Source organism: Sciurus vulgaris (assembly GCF_902686455.1).
Source record: "Sciurus vulgaris genome assembly, chromosome: 1".
Taxonomy (NCBI): Eukaryota; Metazoa; Chordata; class Mammalia; order Rodentia; family Sciuridae; genus Sciurus; species Sciurus vulgaris.
Genome location: NC_136461.1, coordinates 16,436,331 through 16,454,323, shown reverse-complemented (window position 1 = coordinate 16,454,323; position 17,993 = coordinate 16,436,331). Strand labels below are relative to the sequence as shown.

The 17,993-nt window shown below is 45.0% G+C and overlaps 1 pseudogene across 1 annotated transcript; it reads left to right on the top strand.

The window, feature by feature from the left end:
* Window positions 1-16,272: 16,272 nt before the first annotated feature.
* LOC306637677 (actin-related protein 2/3 complex subunit 2-like) lies at window positions 16,273-17,399 on the top strand (annotated as a pseudogene). Its single transcript has 2 exons — window positions 16,273-16,505; window positions 16,752-17,399. The product of its transcript is annotated as an actin-related protein 2/3 complex subunit 2-like (transcript).
* The last annotated feature ends 594 nt before the right edge of the window (window positions 17,400-17,993 follow it).

The window sequence follows — 17,993 nt, the reverse complement described above, 5'->3', positions numbered from 1 at the left end:
CATGGCGCCTCTCTCCCCTCAGGAGGACCTTCGCTTGGTCGCTGAGGGCCCTGCAGTCTCTACCCTAGTGTTCCAGCTGCCTCGGCCACTCCTTCCTGCCACCCGCAGCCACACAGCCTGTGCTGGGCCTGTGCACACGCTCCTCTCCACCCAGGATGCCCTGTGCTCCAATCCCACCAAGGAGGGCCTCCTGGCCCTGCAAGGGCAGGGTCAGAAGCCTTTTGTGGGTCTCATCACGAACACATCCTCGTGAACGCTTCACCCTCAGATAAGGTCATTTGCGGGTTACTGACTTGCGTGCGAGGCAGTGGGGAGGGGAGGCGGGTGAGAGCCAGGCCTCGGAGGCTCACCAGGCAGAAGCAGGATCACTAGTGATGAGACGGGTGGGGCGGGGAGCCATTAGGGAAGGCTTCCTGGAGGAAGCAGTGTCTAAGAGGATGAGCAGGAGTAGCCAGAAGCCTGTGGGGGAGAGGAGGCTCCTGTTCCAGGCTGAGCGATCAGTACTGTTCTGTCTCAGCAGACAAGGGCAGAGATCATGGGACACACCTGCCAAAAGCCAAAAAGGATGACCCCGAAAGCCTGCTGAACAAAGGGTCTACACAGACCTGGAGGGCACTGGGGTCCAGGGACCAGGTCTGACCACGGGAACTAGCTGCCTAACAGGGAGGGTCTGAGCTGGTCACCAGGTGAGTTGACACGGAAGGCTTGCACAGGGAGGCCTCAGGTCTGGAGTATCAGCACCAGGGGAGAGGGCTGCCTTGGCCAAGCCTCCGCGCCGTGTCTGGGCATAGATGGTCCGCCACACAGCATGACCTCATTCAGCGCCACGGGACTGTGAAGTCAGTTATCGCCAGTCAGTGAAGAAGGTCTGCACCCAGGGAAGCCTGATGCATTGTTGGTGGCAATGCAAGATGGTGCTGGCCCCTTTGGAACAAGATGAGCTGGGCACTGGTGTGCACCTGGAATTCCAGGGACGGAAAATAAGGCAGGGGAATTGCAAGTTTGAGGCCAGCCTCAGCGACTTGTTTGAGACCCTGTCTCAAAAAAGGCTGGGGATGTAGCTCAGTGGTAAAGTGCCCTGTGCTCAATTCCCAGTAACCTCCCCCGACACGCGCACACACACACACGCGCGCGCGCACACACACAGAAACAAGGACTGGGGTTGGGAATGTGGCTTAGTGGTGGAGTTCTTTCTTGCCTAGCATGTGTGAGATACTAGATTGGATCCCCAGCACTGCAAAAAGAAGGAAAGGAAAGTAAAAAGATGAATAAAACAAACACAGAACTGAATAGTTCTTGGGGTCTACCTAAGAGAAATGAAAATACTTGCACATAGTGTTCACAGGAGCATTATTCAAAATCAAAATAGACTTAAACGGGAAATACCAAAATATCCATCAACTGGTGAACAGACAAAATTATTAGGTCCATACAATTAAATACTATTCAGTCATGAAAAAGGAATGAAGAACTGATACAGGCTACAGTATGACCCTCAACAATATTAGACTAAGTGAATGGAGCCAGTCACACAAATCACATTATATAATGACATTTATATGAAATGTCCAACATAGGGCTAACTATAAATGGCACGAGAGCTTTTAAGAATAGATAAGCAAAAATCCTCAACAAAAAACTAGGAAACCAAATGCAGCAACATAAATAAGAATTATCATGGAATTTGTCCTAGGAATGCAAGTTTGATTAAATATCCAAAAAACAACTAATACACCATATCAGAAGAATAAAGGCAAAGTCATGTCACCTTGAAAAATACAGAAAAACATTTGGCAAAATTCAATACCCTTTACAGTTGTTTGTTTGTTTTTTGAGGCCAGTTCTCACTATGCTGCCCCAGCTGGCCTCTAACTCCTGGACTCCAGTGATAGTTCTGCCTCAGCCTCCAGAATAGCTGGGATGGCAGGTGCCATCCATCCATGGGGTGGCATGCCACCATCATAACCACCATGCCCAGCTTCTTCATGGTGTCAAAACAAAACTCAGTACACTAGGACTAGAGAGGAAGTTTCTCAGCCCTGCTAAACAGCATCTGTGAAAAACTCAGTGTCACACCGAAATGTGAAATACTGAATGCTACTCCCCTGCCTTTTTTTCTGCAGAGGGCTACAGTACAGGCGATTGACCCCAGGTTGCTCTACCACTGAGCCGCACCCCCAGCCCTTTTTATTTTTTATTTCGAGACAGGGTCTCACTAAGTTGCTGAGGCTGGCCTTGAACTTGCCATCCTCCCAAGCAGCTGGGATTACAGGCATGTGCCCCCACACCTGGCTAGTGGTGCTCCCTTCTAAGGTCAGAATTAAGACAAGGATGTCCACCCCTCCCATATCTGTCCACCTTATATTGGGAATTCGAGCAGAAATTAGGTAAGAAATGGGAGGCCCGAGGAGGCATCCAGATTGATAGGAAGAAAAATGCAGATAACAAGGTCTTGGATAGAGAAAGTCCTATGGGATCTATTTTTAAAATATTTTTGGTTTCTTTTTAAGTTGTAGATGGACACAGTATCTTTATTTTATTTATTTATGTGGTGCTGAGAATCAAACTCAGCCTCACACATGGGAGGCAAGCCCTCTACCAGTGAGCTACAACCCCAGCCCAAGGAGTCTATTTTTAAAAAATTAGGACTAATAACTGGGCACAGTGGCACACACCTATAATCCCAGTAGCTCAGGAGGCTGAGGCAGGAGGATTGCAAGTTAGAGGCCAGCCTCAGCAGTTTAGTGAGATTGTATCTCAAAATCAAAAATAAAAGGGAATGGAGATGTAACTCAGTGGTAGAGCAATCCCCAGTACCAAGAAACAAAGGATGGGTTTCCAAAGAAGATATAAAAATGACCAATGAGTGAGTAACAGAATTTCTAATATCATTAGCCATCAGGGAAATGCAAATCAGAAGTAAAGACACCACCTCACACCCATTAGTAATGAAAGGACATAGTAAATAACAAGCGCTGGCATGGATGTGGAGAAATTGGAAGCCTCAAAAACTGCTAGTGAGGCTGGGGTTGTGGCTCAGTAGTAGAGCACTTGCCTGGCATGTGCAAGGCACTGGGTTTAATTCTTGGCACCATATATAAATAAATTTAAGAAATAAAGGTCCATGGACAACTAAAAGATATTTTTTAAAAAATTTAAAAATTAAAAAAAAAGTTGCTAGTGAGACTAAAATTGCAGACACTCAGGAAAAAAAAAAAAGTTTGTTCATTCCTCAAAAGTTTAAACAGAATCACCATCTGACCCAGTAATTCCACCCCTATGTGTATACCTGAGAAAACCGGAAATCTATGTCTATATGAAAATGTGTACATAAATATTCATAGCAGCATCATTTATAAGAGTCCAAAATTCAAATGGCTCAACACCTATCAACTGATGAATGGGTAAATAAAATGTATCTATCCAATGGAATATTACTCAGCAATGAAAAGATATGGGGTACTGACACACACTAAAATGGAGATGAACGTGAACACATACTAAGCAAAAGAAGCCAAACACAAAGGATCTGGTTTCAGTTATGTGGCATATCCAGAATAAGCAAATCTGTAGAAACAAAGTAGATTCCTGGGTGCTTAAGTCTGCGAAGAGAGGAAAGAGCAACTACTAGAGGCACAGGTTTTATGGGGAACAATAACCCATTCTAAAATTGATGGGGTGATGGTTTCACGACTCAGTGAATATTTTGAAAACCATTGAATGGTATACTTTAAATAGGTGTACAAGGCGTACAACCAGTCAAGAACAAAGCAAGAAAAGAAAATAACGGATTGATTCTTTCAAACATAGAGGCACAAATCGGAAATAACAATTAACCCATTAAATATAACCTTGCAAGAGAAGAAAAAAAATCACCGCCAGATCGGACTGGTCTGGGAAGGCAGGGACATTACCAGCAAGCATGCTTGCTGCCCAACTGTGTGCTGAATGGGTTTTGCACGTGCTTTTCTCATGCGCTGCGTGTGGAATAGAAGGGCTACCTGGGGGTGGGGGAGGGGTGGAGCATGGGCTTAGGATGCAGGAGGCCCTGGACTCGGTCACCAGCCCCTCCTCAGATAAAAACAAGGAGCCTGGAATGTCCGGCACACCTGTAATTTCAGGCGGAAGTCCGGGAGGATTGCAAATCGGCAGATTGCAACCCTGGAAATTTAGCAAGACCCTGTCTCAAAATAAAAATAAAAAGGACTGGGGGTGTGAAAAGGACTGGGGGTGTGACTCAGGGGTAGAGGGCCTCTGGATTCAATCCCCCGGACCCTCCCCACCCCACACACAAGACCAGAAGGAGAAAGAGCCCAGGTCTGTCTACCCAGAACCTACGAAATTATGTCACTCCCTTGAACAAGGGTCATTTATTTATCAGACTTTTATTGAGCGTCTGCCCTGTGTCAAGGCAGGGTCACAACTACACTCCTTCCTCATGGAGGCAGTGCGCCTGCTGGAAGCGTTCACTGCCTTCTCCCATGGCCAGCCAAGGTCTGGCAGGTGTAGGTCCACAGAGGAGCCCTTGAAGGGCGGAAATTCTGGATTCATCAGAAATAAAGACCAGACCTTCCTGGGGTCCTATGGAGAGTTTCTAACAGGACACAACAGTGGGACATTACTTTTTTGTTATGTATATTCAGATATTTAGTTCGCCTCTTGATCCTCCCATCCATCCTGGGAGAGAGAATAGGGAATAAAGCTGAAATTTAGAAAACTGAAGATACTTTTCTAAGCACCATAGAAAGAACTGAGAGGGTCTTCACTCACTTGTTCCACAAACGTTTTTTGAGTGCCAAGTGTATTTCTGCCTCTTCTAGGTGCTGGAGAATCCATGGCCCCTGACTTGGGGGCGTTTACAGCCTATTCTGATGCAAACCGCATAGTTTACAGATTTGCACATACATTTATACAAACACCTTTGAGGCTCATCAGAATCACCTGCAAGGCCTGTTAAAGTCAAATTTCTGAGCTCTGGCCCCAGAGGCTTTGTAGGTTTGTTTTGTGCGCCGTGCTGGGGCTGGAACCCAGGACCTCTGGAGCGCTAGGCAAGCTCCCCTCCACTGAGCTACACCCTGAGCCCCATCGGCAGAGTTTCGGATTCAGAGATCAGGGTGGGACCTGAAAATGTGCTTTTCCAATGAACTCCAAGGTGAAGGCTGAAGACGCCACTTTGAAAAGCACTGCACCAGACAATACGTCCGCGCTGGCAGGCAGACATTGCACAGTGTAAGAAAGAGAGCAGCCCCGCTCCTGAGCAGCTTGAGCCCGTAGGTCTTGATAGACATTCACTCATTCATTCGGCCAGTAGGGTCTTGCATGCCCTAGTTTTCAGGAAAACATTTTGTTTCCAGGAAAACTTTATGACGTGGGTTGTTATGGGTATTGCTATGGGCTCTGTTCATGAGGAAACAGGCTCAGAGAGGCAGGAGGATGTAGCAGCAGAACCCAGGTTGTGGATCCCCAACTCTGCCTTTTTTTTTTTTTTTTTTTTTTTTGTCCCACCCAGGGATGCTCTACCACAGAGCTGCACCTCCAGCCTTTTTTATTTTCAATCTTAAGACAGAGTCTTGCTAAGTCACTGAAGCTAACCTTGAATTTGTGATCCTTCTGCCTCAGTCTTCCAAGTTGCTGGGATTACATGCATGTGCCACCACACCAGGCAAGAGTCCCCACTCTTGACCTCTTGTCAAACCTCATATGAATATGCCATTTAATGAAGCATTATAAATGTCACCATCAGGGAAGAATAGGGTACCCAGCAGTCCTGCAGGACTTCCCCATGGAAGGAGCAGACTCTGGGCGGTCACGTTGGGGTCAGGACCTCAAGGAGAGTTTTGCCAAAGGATAAAGAGGGGAGGACTGCACAGCAGGCAGAAGGAGCCATTCTGGAGTTAGAGGACTCCCTGGTTTAATATACGAACGAGTGCATCCCAGTAAATCCAATTCACTGGTTCCTAGCTTGTGCCAGTCCTTGAGCAACCCCAGGGGACAGTGACCAGCAAGATGGCCAGTGTATCTGTCGGCTGGTGGCTGTGTTGACTCCAACAAGACAGCACTCCCTTTCCTGGAATTTGAGGTTCCTCAATTCAAGAGATCCCTGACCTCAGGTGGGGTGTGTGCCTGGTCACCTCTGTCTGGCTCCTGGATAGAGAGGTTATTTTCTCAAGGTGGGCACCACTGCCCTCTGCTGGCCACTCTGCCAAATGCAGAAACAGGAAAAAACTGTTCTTCATGGAGACCTCAGTAAGGACTAGGTTTTGTTCTATTTACTTCTTCCAAAAATCTTATAGAATAGGTACTATTATCCCCATTGAGGCTCAGGGAGGTGAATTTACTTGTCTGAAGTCACACAGCTAGGAAGTGGCGAACTGGCCTGGGACAAAGGCAAGTAAGCAGGACTCTCCATCTATCTTGCCCTAGTCCCAGACCCTGTGATGGAACGAGGCTGGGATCTGGTCATTTAAACTCCAGACGCCATGGTCCAGCCTCCTCGTTGGCATCAGGGGGCTCCACTCTGATCTCAGACATTTCCCGTGTGTTACAATGCCGGATGCTAAACAAAGAGTCCTTTGCCTATAAGAGTGAGACGAATGTTCCCTCAAAAGTAAGTTCTGAGAAGACCCCCAGCTTCAGGGGGACCACAGGGAGTGTGGCGTGTGTGCATGTGGGATCCTCCAGGACTAGGTACTCAGGAAAGCCTACAGGGGTGTCCAAGATCACAGTCTTCTTGCTAGCCACATGTCCCCTGCAGCCAGCCAGCAGCCCTGCCAACTCCCACTGAGAGCTGAACTCTCAGGCCCTGCAGCTGAGCCTGATCTCTTCATCCTCTGCTTGCATGAGCCCTCCCCAGCAGGCCCAGCTCTCAGGACCAGCACCTTCTCTCTAGCTCTGTGACGCTGGCAGGACTTTCAAGATCAAAAAGATCTTGAAAATATCTCTCAGGTAGAACAGAGGTAAGGAGGCCAGAAAGGACCTGTTTATAAAATGGGGACAAAGGCCAGTTCAAGAAAGGACCTGCCTGTCAGGATGAGAGGTCTGACTCTTATTCTGCAGGCGGTAGGGGGCCATGGTGGGTTCTTGGGCACAGGTGACTCATAAGTCGAGGTCCTTGTCCACCATTGTCCAACAACAGAGCTTTCTTATTTACCACAGGCACAATAATACCCCTCCCCAAAGATGTCTGTGTCCCAATTCCCAGAACCTATGACTATATTATGCTCCATGGTGAGAGAAGATTAAGATTATAATTGGATTTAGGTGTGCTAATTGGCTGACCTTGACATAGGGAAATTATTCTGGTTATCTGAATGTGCCCAAGGTAATTGTGGTCCTTACATGTGAAACTGTCCCTGTCCATCTGTCTCTTTCTCTCCATATATATATGTCAGTACCTGACTTGGAGATGCTACACTGCTGCCTTGGCAGAGGGAGGAAAGGGTCATGAGCCAAGGAATGTGGGCAGTCTCTAGAAGTTGGAAAAGGCAGAGCACAGGGTTCTTCCCTGGAGCCCCAGAGGAGCACGGCCCTACCCACACCTTTTAACCCAGCAAGATCCATTTCAGACTTCCGACCTGAAGAATAAGGTGTCCCGAAAACTGTATTGAATTTTCTTCTCTTCAACTCCTCATGTTGGAGACTGACAAAAAACTGCAGTCAAGCCAGGTGGGTGGCACACACCTGTGATCCCAGCTACTCAGGAGGCTGAGGCAGGAGGACTGTGAGTTCAAAATCACCCTCAGCAAAAGTGAGGCCCTAAGCAACTCAGCAAGAACCTGTCTCTAAATAAAATACAAAAAAAGGACTGGGAATGTGGCTCAGTGGTAAAGCCTCCCTGGGTTCAGTCCCCAGTACTATTAAAAAAACAAAAGCAAAAACAAACTGTAGGGCTGGGGTTGAGACTCAGTAGTAGAGTCCTTGCCCAGCATGTGTGAGGCATTGGGTTCAATTCTCAGCACCACATAAAAATAAATGAATAAAATAAAGATCTGTCAACATCTTAAAAACAAAACCGAACCACAGTCAACACAGAGAGGATGGAAACCTGTCTCTACGAGTCTCAAGAGAAGACTTCAGGGACTAGGGATGGAGCTCAGTGGTAGAGCACTTTTCTAGCAGGAATTAGGCCCTGGGTTCCATCACCAGCATTGAAAGAAGAAGAAGAGAAGGAGGAGGAGGAGGGGGAAGAAGAAAATGATGAAAAGACAAGACTTTATATGACCCACTGTTATGGCACAACTTAAGAATAGACCGATCACCACTGAGAAGTTCAAATTTGAGAGTCTTTATTAAGCCGGCCGCTGACTGTCTCAAACAATGCCCCAAAAAATGGCTATTGGGAGAACATCTCTGACCTAGGGTTGTGGGGTTCTTATACCAAAAATCACATCAATCCTAAGTGTCTGTTGCTATGATTCGAAATTACACATTAACATCATGAGATCATCGACAGAGGGGGAAGTGGGTCAAAATGACCCTTACCTAGCTACAAATTAAAGAATGGGTACTAACATCCACACAATCACCGTTCACATGGTACATTGTTTAGGAGCAATAGGAAACAAAAGAGCAATTTTTCTTTACATAGGAATTGTCATTCTGTGTTGTTAAACATGTCACACCAAGTAACTTTTGATGGGCACAGAGGCAGGGTGTTTCCATGGGAGAAGCTTATTTCCTACATAACATGGAGTCTCAGAGCAAAATGGAGTCTGTTTAGTCATTTCCCTTAGAGTCTGGCCTGTAACATTCTCACGGAGCCAGATCCGTCAGCCCACCACACCACAATACAATAGCCTCCACTTGAGCCTTCCTGCGTGGGCTTTGGCCAGCAGTGTTGGAGGCCTTCTCCTGGTTCTTGCAGAGACAAAGTTTGGAGGACCTTGGCCACATTTTCCCTTCTGATGAGGAAGATGAGCTTGGACTTCTCCATGCTCTACCTTGCTTTGGGTTTATTTTCATCTAGGTCAAGGGAGACAGAAGCACAGACACTGGACAATCGCTTGCTGTTGACGTTGGGCAAGTTCTTTTCTGCTCCCTTAGTTACCTTATCAGCAAAATGGAGATAATAAGCCAGGTGTGGTGGCGCATGCCTCTAATCCCAGCTACTCAGGAGGATCTAGCAGGAGGATCACAAGTTCAAGGCCAGCCTGGGTAATTTAGGGAGACCCTGTCTCAAAAGAAAAAAGGCGGGGGATGTTGCTGAGTACTGGAGCATGCTGGGTTCAATCCCTGGCACTCCTGTGTCAATGCCGGAGTGTTCGGAGGTGAAATGATTGGACTGTGAGAGCTGTAACTAATCAGTCCTTTCCAGTCTGAACGGACTCACTGGGTGGTAGCTGTGGGGTGGTGGGGCGCGGCTGGAGAAGGCGGGCCTTGGGGCATGTCTAAGAAGGGTTCATCTCTCCTGCACCCCTCCCTGCTTTCTCTGCTTCCTGGCCACCACGAACAATGGTGCAGCCCCCTTCCTCACGCCCTTCTGCTTTATCTTGGGTCCACAGCTACAGAGTCAATCCACTAGGGACTGAACCTCTGAAACCACGAGCCAAAATAAACTTTTCCTCCTCTCAGTCGATCATGTCAGGTATTATGGCTACAGCAACGAAAAATTAACAGTTATTCTATGTCAGGGATTTAGAAGAGTATTCAAAGTAAATCTTTGACAAATATTATCATTTCCATTATTATTTCATATCCTGGGACACCAACCTCACCCTAAACCCACTTCTTAATAAATATGGCGGTGCCCAGCAGTGCCGATGGATTCTCATACATGCTGTTCACATAGATCTGCTTATGTGATCACCAAAGATCTCGTTAGAAGGTTCTAATCTTTTATGCTCTCACAGACTCTTTGGGAACTGATGGCAACCACCAGGTTTTATAATATCAAATCAGCCCACCCCTTCTTCTCTGCAAATTGCCCCTGGGTGCCCCAGAGTAGTTCTAGAGATGTGCTTGTGCTCTGTGGGCCTGCCTGAGCCCCACAGGTCCCCGGAGGTCTCGCTGACCCTAGTGGGCACTCAGGCTACTGCTCTGGCCTTCCAGCTGTGCAGGCTGTGCAGTGCCCAACACTCGCCACCATGCAGTCTGTGGTTCACAGTCCTCTAATTGTGCAACACGGAGGCTTGTGAGCACCCGATTCTGCTGGGTCTGCCCAATTCTCTCTCAAGGGAATTGAAGAGTTGAGATTCTTAGATCAGGATCTGTGAATGGCTTAAACTCAGGATATGCCAACAAAGACCGCCAGGTCCTGGAGAGTAGCTGCATTTGGCTCTTGGCTACTTTTCAGTTGTTTGTGGGACCCTTAGGTAGGAAACCAACTGTTAAATGAATCCAGAGAATTGTGGAGCTCACGGTCTGGCAGAGTGAGAGTTTTTTTTTTTTTTTTTGGTGGTGCTGAGGATTGAACCCAGGGCCTTGTGCATGCAAGGCAAACACTCTACCAACTGAGCTATATCCCCAGCCCAGAGTGAGAGTTTTCATGTACACTGCAGACACAAGAAGAAAAGAAAAAACCAAGGAAATGAAGTAAAACGCGGGAATCAACTCTGACAGGATTGTATGTAACAGGTTACACACAAATACCAACACAAAACCAGCGTTTAAAAAATGTTATCATTTTTGTTATTATTCTGTGCCCTGGGAGACCCACCTTATTCCAAGTGTCCTTGTTAGTAACTGCGGTGGTGCCATTTGTGCAGATGAATTCATACACTTTTTAAAAAATTTTTTTAGATGTAGATAGACCTTTATTTTATTCATTTATTCATATGTGGTGCTGAGACTTGAACCCAGTGCTTCACACGTGCTAGGCAAGCACTCTACCACTGAGCCACCACCGCGGTCCCTCATTCCTACACTTTTAACATGGATATTTTTGTGTGCTTACCAAATATCTCTTCAGAAGCTTTCCACCTTTGAGATTCAAGATGGTGGATGAGAGGAAGGCTGCATATTCCAGTAGCTCTGTGGCTTGGGAGTCAAGCAGCAGGAGTGCTGCACCTCACGGAGGTGGGTGACAGAGGGAATCAGTGAAATTAAAATTGGACAGTCGGAGACTCATAGAGACCCAGAAACCCGGGCGCCTTGAACAGAAGACCAAGAGTACAGGGGCGCCCACCCAGCGTCAGCTCACCACAGAAGGGAGAGGTAACACAAACAGAGACAAACGCGTGGACATATTTGTCGCAGAACAGAAGAGCAGTCTACAGCTGAGCCAGAGGCTGCACAGTGAGCTGGTAAACAGAGAGCTGAGCCAGGAGCACTTCTGAGGAAGCCATGAAAAGCTTGCTGCTGCAGGGGCCTAGAGAGCAGAGCAAGAGCTCAGAGAGGTGAGGGGAGTGCCCTCTCTGGGAGCCCAGTGGCTCCCGTGACAGCCGAAGGGAAACTGAACTACAGGTGCGATGACCCTCGGTTCCGAACCTGGGAAGGTTGCATGTGTGGGCAGGGCAGGTGAGAGACGGGGGAGGGTTTGCTACCCTGCCCTACGAAAGGATTTCTCTGGAGGCCCCTGAGAGCCAAATGCCCAGCGGAGATCAGCATCTGCCCGACGCTGGGGAGTATGTTGATCTAACTCTCCAGAGCAGATGCCACCTGAGGAAGTTCCGGGGGTTGAGCCTCAGCTGCTGAAACTTCCCCTTTAGAACTCAGTGTCATCTCCACTGGTCTGTCCAGACAAAACTCCAGTGACCGTGCTCCCTGTTCTGTCCTACCTCCTGCAGGAGGGAAAGGAAGCTGAGAGCTACTTCATCCAGCCTGGTTTTCAGGCCTCGTCAGCTGTTGGCTCAGTGAACAGCCAAGAAAGAGGACGAGTTTAATGACCTACGGGCCTTGCTCTCTCTGAAGGGTGCTTAGCCCAAGAAGAAATGGGAAGAAGGGCTGGGGATGTGGCCCAGTTGATAGAGTGCTTGCCTGGCATGCCTGAGGCCCTGGGTTCAATCTCAAGCACCACCAAGGAAAAAAATGGAGAAACGGAAGGAGAGGCAGCCTGGCACAGGCAGTGAACAGCAATCTTGTCGCTGGTTTTAACCACCTTAGTAGAGACAAGCTTTCGTTTCTCATTGAGAAGTTCTTTTCTTTCTCCTTTCTGTTTTTGGTCTTCTTGCTGAGGATACAGACACACATACATGTTTGCCTTTTTCCTGTTGTTATCTTTTAAAAGTCCACTCGTCCTTTTGCTTTGTTCTGTCTTTTGAGGGTCAGATCGGTCTGTCGGTTTGTTTGCTTTGTTCCTCTGATTACTCCTTCTTGCCTCTAAAAGCCGCATTCTCTCCTCCCCATTTCACTGTTTCTCCTCCTCCTTCCCCCAGCCAGCTCCTTCTGCCTTTCTTCTGCGGGCTCTTGGTTCACATTTTGAACCTTCTAAGCTTCCTTTTGCCTTCGTATCACATCTTCTTTCCTCTTAATGAACTGTACTCTTCACATCTCTCAGAGCTGCTGGCCTGCGTGGTTCCTCCCTGTCCTGCACATGGCTGAGGTTATCAGGACCGTAGAAGGCACAGTTGGCCCCTGCTACTTGCTTTAGTGCTACATCTAGTTCACGGCTGTTTATTATTGTGGCTGTTGTTAATTGCCGACCCTGCCATTCCTGATTTGTGGTAAGTAGTGCTGTGGATGTCAGCCAGGTATTTATCTTAATGCTGTGTATCGTGTGCTGCTGCTGTCACCTTGTTTGTTTTCCCCTTCCTTGTGATGTGCTGAGAATCTACAGGGCACTATGGAGTGACAGGTTGGAGACTTTGCTGCTGACCTATGCCCACAACTGAGCTAAGAGACAGTGCTCCTTGCCCCTCACACAAACCAACCATGCTCAGACTTCAACAATACTTTAATACAAAGAACAGGAGAGATGAAAACCCCAAACCAATGAACAGACCCCAAGTATGAACATGGAGGGGGCCCTACAGCCAAAACAGAGAGAAATAACACAAAGAATATGACACTGCACTGACTAGGGGTCTCAGTCTAGATTATCCATACACCTTTAGAATATGCAGAGCTGTGGTCCTTTTTGGTGTATAAGCATGATGACTGGGTGGTTACACTGTTGTTTGGGGTGTGTCCCTCCCTCCAAACCCCATTACAACATCAGCACATTACCTGTCTGATGTGAAAAAAATAGAGTTGTTAAGCCTAGAAGTGCAATCTATGCAGAGTGTACCCCATATACCCCACTGTATACAACACAGTTGCCTGATCTACAAGGAAGACCCCACTCTTGTGAGACCTAAAGAGAAAGTGGAATCCTCATCTGCAAACTCTGAAGTTGTACATACCATATCAAAGAACACTAATCATCACCAAAGAGTTAGCAGGAAAACCACACTAAAAACCCACATGGAAATATACTGAAAAATTTAAAACAATGTGATATCCCAGAAAACCTCATTTTTTTTTTGGGGGGGGGGGCGGGTGATACAAGGGATTGAACCTAGGGGCACTTAAGTACTGAGTCACATTCCCAACTCTTTATTTTTTATTTTGAGACAGGGTTGCTAAGTTGTTGAGGCTGGCTTCAAACCTGCAATCCTCCTGCCTCAGCCTCCCGAGCTGCTGGGATTACAGGCATGTGCCACCACACCCAGCTCCCAGAACATTTCACCAAGAGAAAACTATGCCCTAAAAAGGCCCACATATAACAGTGAAAGAGAAATCCATCCCAACAGATGCACAAATCCCAACACAGGAACACAAGAAATATGAACAAGCAAGGTAACAACACCTCCTAAAGTTCATAATTCACCAGCAACAGCCTCCAAAAATACTGCAGTGGGCGAAATACCAGATAAAGAGTTAAAAAGAATAATTATAAAATTGATCAATGAATTCCAAGAGAACACAGAAAAATAATGAATTCAGGAAATCAGTACAAGATATGAATAAAAAATTCAATAAGAAGATAAAGATATTTAAAAAGAACCAAACAGAAATCTTGAACATGAAAGGCACAATAAATCAAATAAAAGATTCAGTTGAGCTGGGCTTGGTGGTGCACGCCTGTGATCCCAGTGGCTCAGGAGGCTGAGGCAGGAGGATTGTGAGTTCAAAGCCAGTCTCAGCAACTTAGCAAGGCTCTCAACAACTCAGAAAAACCCTTTCTCTAGACAAAATATAATAAAGGGCTGGGGATGTGGCTCAGTGGTTAAGTGCCCCTGCGTTCAATCTCTGGTACCAAACAACAACAACAACAACAACAACAACAAATCAACTCAAAGTCTCTAACAGCGTATAGCATGCAGAAGACAGAGTGGCCAGTCTTAAACATTCAGACAGGAATAAAGAAAATAGGTAACCATGATCAGAATAGACAAGAACTCTAGACAACATTAAGAGAGCAAGTTTAAGAATCACTGGAATCAAAGAGGGTTGTGACATGCATGCTAATGGCATGAATAACCTCTTCAGGGAAATAATAATAGAAAAATTGCCAAACCTTGGGAATGAGATGGACATCCAGATACAGGAGTCATTCAGAAGTTCAAATAGACAAGATTAAAAGAAAAAAAAAAAGAAACTATGTGCAATACATTATAATTAAAATGCCTAACAAGGATAGAATTTTAAAAGCCTCAAGAGAAAAACATCAGGTCACATTTATAGGGAAGCCAAAAAAAATTACTAATGATTCCTCAGCACAAACTCTAAAATCCAGGGGAATCTTGCAAAATAACCAAGATTGCTTTACACAGCAGGACTTTCCTTCAGAATCAAAGAAGAAATAAAAACTATGCAAGATAAGGAGAAACTAAATGAATTCATGGCCATTAAGTTGGCACTATGGAAAATACATAAAGACATACTAAACACAGAAGAAAAAAAAAAAAACAGAGTTCATGAATGGACAAAACTCATTTGAAGACTAGCTAAGCAAATGAGAAATAGGACCAAATTAGATATTAGAAATAAATCAAAATGTCGGAATTAATATATCTATATCTTTGTCTATAATAACACATAATATGAATGGTCTCAAATCTCTAATTTGAAGACATACACTGGTGGAATGGATTAAAAAAACAAGACACAAATATATGTTTTTTGCAAGAGACTCACCTTACAGGCAAAGATAGCCATAGGTTGCAAGTAAAAAGAAGGAAAACAATATCCCATGTAAATGGAGCTCAAAAACAAGCAGAAGTAGCTACTCTCATACCCAACAAAAGACTTCAAGTCAAATAGCTAGATTGTGGACCCAATCAAGATGCCCTTCAATTGATGAATAGATAAAGAAGCTGCGGTATATATACACAATGGAATATTACTTAGCCATAAAGAAAAATAAAATTATGGCATTTGCTGGTAAATAGATGAAGTTGGAAAATATCATGCTAAGTGAAATAGGCCAAGCCCAAAAAACCAAAGGCTGAATGTTTTCTCTGATAAGTAGATGACAATACATAATGGGGGGTTGGGGGGAGAGAGAAGAATGAAGGAACTTTAGATGGTGTAGAGGAAAATGGGGTGGGAAGGGGTGGAAGAAGAAAAGATAGTAGAATGAGACAGACAGTATTACCCTATGAATATGTATGATTATATGAATGGTTGAATCTACATTGTGGACAGCCATAGAAATGAAAAGCTGTACCCCATTTGTGTACAATGAATCAAAATGAAGTCTGTAAAAAAATTTTTTTTAAAGAAAAAAAGACTTCAAGCCAAAATTAATCAGAAGAGATTAATTAATTAATCAGGAGTTCACTTCATTGGAACAATCCAACAAAAAGATATGATAGTGAATACTTCAGTATATCTAATTACATAAAACAGACACTATTTGACTCAAAGATTCAGATAGAGTCCAGTGTAATAATACTGGGAGATTTCAACACACCTTTCTCACCAATATATCCAGACATAAACTCAATACTCTTCATACCTTAAAATATCATAAATCAAATAACCCTAACAGACATTAGTAGAATACTTTATCCAACAACAGTCAAATCCACTTTCTTCTCAGCTGCTTATAGAACTTTCTCCAAAACAGACTATATCCTAGGCCACAAAGCAACTCTTAGCAAATACAAAAAAATTAATTCCTTACATCTTATCAGATCATAATGAAATGAAATAAGAATTCAATGCCATGAAATCAGTATACGTGTAGGCCAGCTCGTATGTCTTCCCCTTCTTCCTACCTGGGTCCCTCTCCCCTTCTGCCTAACCTCCTACCCCACCCAGCTTCCCTCTTCAGGGGACAGTAGACCATTCCCTCCATCCTTCCCTTCATTACCCACTCTCATCCACCCTTGTAGGGCAGCCTCCACCACCATGATCCTGCCAGAGGTGAACAATCACTTTATTAAAGAGATGTTCATGCTCAAGTTTGAGAACACATCTTCTGGAAACAAACCAGAAGCAATAGAAGTGACATCATATTTCTATCGTAATCTCTATCATATTTCAAATCCTAATGGAGACAAAGCAAAAGTGATGGTTAGTATTTATTTGAAATTCTACAGGGAACTTCAGGTACATGGTGCTAATGAGATATTAAAGGGGATGTATAGGAGTTTTTTTTCTTCTTTTCTTTCTTCTCCTTCTCCTTCTTCACTAAGGATTGAACCCAGAAGGGCTTAACCACTAAAGCACATCCCCAGTACCCGCCCCCTTTTTAAAAATTTGTTAAATTTGTTTAATTTGCTTAGGGACTTCCTTAGTCGTTGTGACTGGCTTTAATTTGTGATCCTCCTGCCTCAGCCTCCCAAGTCACTGGAATTACAGGTGTGCACCATCACACCTGGCTACAGGAATTTCTTGATAAATCCAGAATCAGGATATGTCTCTTTGTCATACAACCTTGGAAATCTACCAGCATTCAAGAATTCCATCGTGCATCAGGTTGGCATATTGAAGTGAAATTCTTTTGCTTCTATCTTTGAGAAATACTTCCAATTTCAAGAATAGAGCAATGAAGGAGAGAACAGGGCAGATATCCATTGGAGAGATGACAAGAACATGTATGTTGAATCTAAAAAGGACAGAGTCATGGGTAGTTTTCAGCACAGTGTTTGACAATGTGGTCAATGGAAAAGTGCTCACGCAGGAGTTCAAAGAAGCATGCAGAGCCAGTCAGACAGCCACCCAGGTCTTCTTTAGCCACAGGGAACCTCCTCTGGAACCCAAAGACAGATGCTGCTGTGGTGACAACGTGAGCTGTATCACCTTTGTTCTGTTCCCTCGCCACACCAAGGCCAATGCTCAGGACCACACCATCACCCTGATCCTCACGTTCTGGGACCCCTGCACTACAACATCAAGTGCTAAGGTCTATATTCACATTCACCCATATTTGAGCAAAAACGTCCAACTTCCTCAAGGTGCTGAACAGTGCACACCCAGATGCTGAGAAGAAACAAATGAAACCAGTAGCAGGGAAGATGTTTTCATCCCGCTGACTCTTAGGAATGGAGAAGTGCTTGGTGACCACAGGCTGGACTGCTTGCCACTGGATAATCTCTCCAGGTTCTCAGGGATCCTCCGTTTGGGTTCCATTTTGTATGCACTTAAAAAAATAATCTGCAGAAATGAACTGTGCTTGAAAGGACTTCCTAGTTCCCAAGAATTTTTAAAAAATTCCACTAAATCAGCTTAATTCCTTTTCTTTTATCTTCCAGGCCTCACTCCCCTTCCCTCCCACCGTCTTTCCCAAGCTATTCCAAGTTGCCATATGCTACTGATAATGAGTTGCAGGATAATGCAGTCTTAACTTGTTTTCTCCTAGGTAGTTAAATTTAAACCTCCTCTGTCTAAAGAAATGTGGTTGGGGTAATTAATAAAATCTATCTTAAAAAATGATTGAGACCAAGAAAACCTACAGAGACTACACAAACACATGAAGATTGAATTAAACACACTTTTGAACAATGACTGGGTAGTAAAAGAAATCAGGGGAGAAGTTTTTAAAATCTTATAATTAAATAAGAATAGTGATACAATATGCCAGAATCTCTGGGAGACTATAAGGCAGTTTTAAGAGAGTTTAGAGCTAT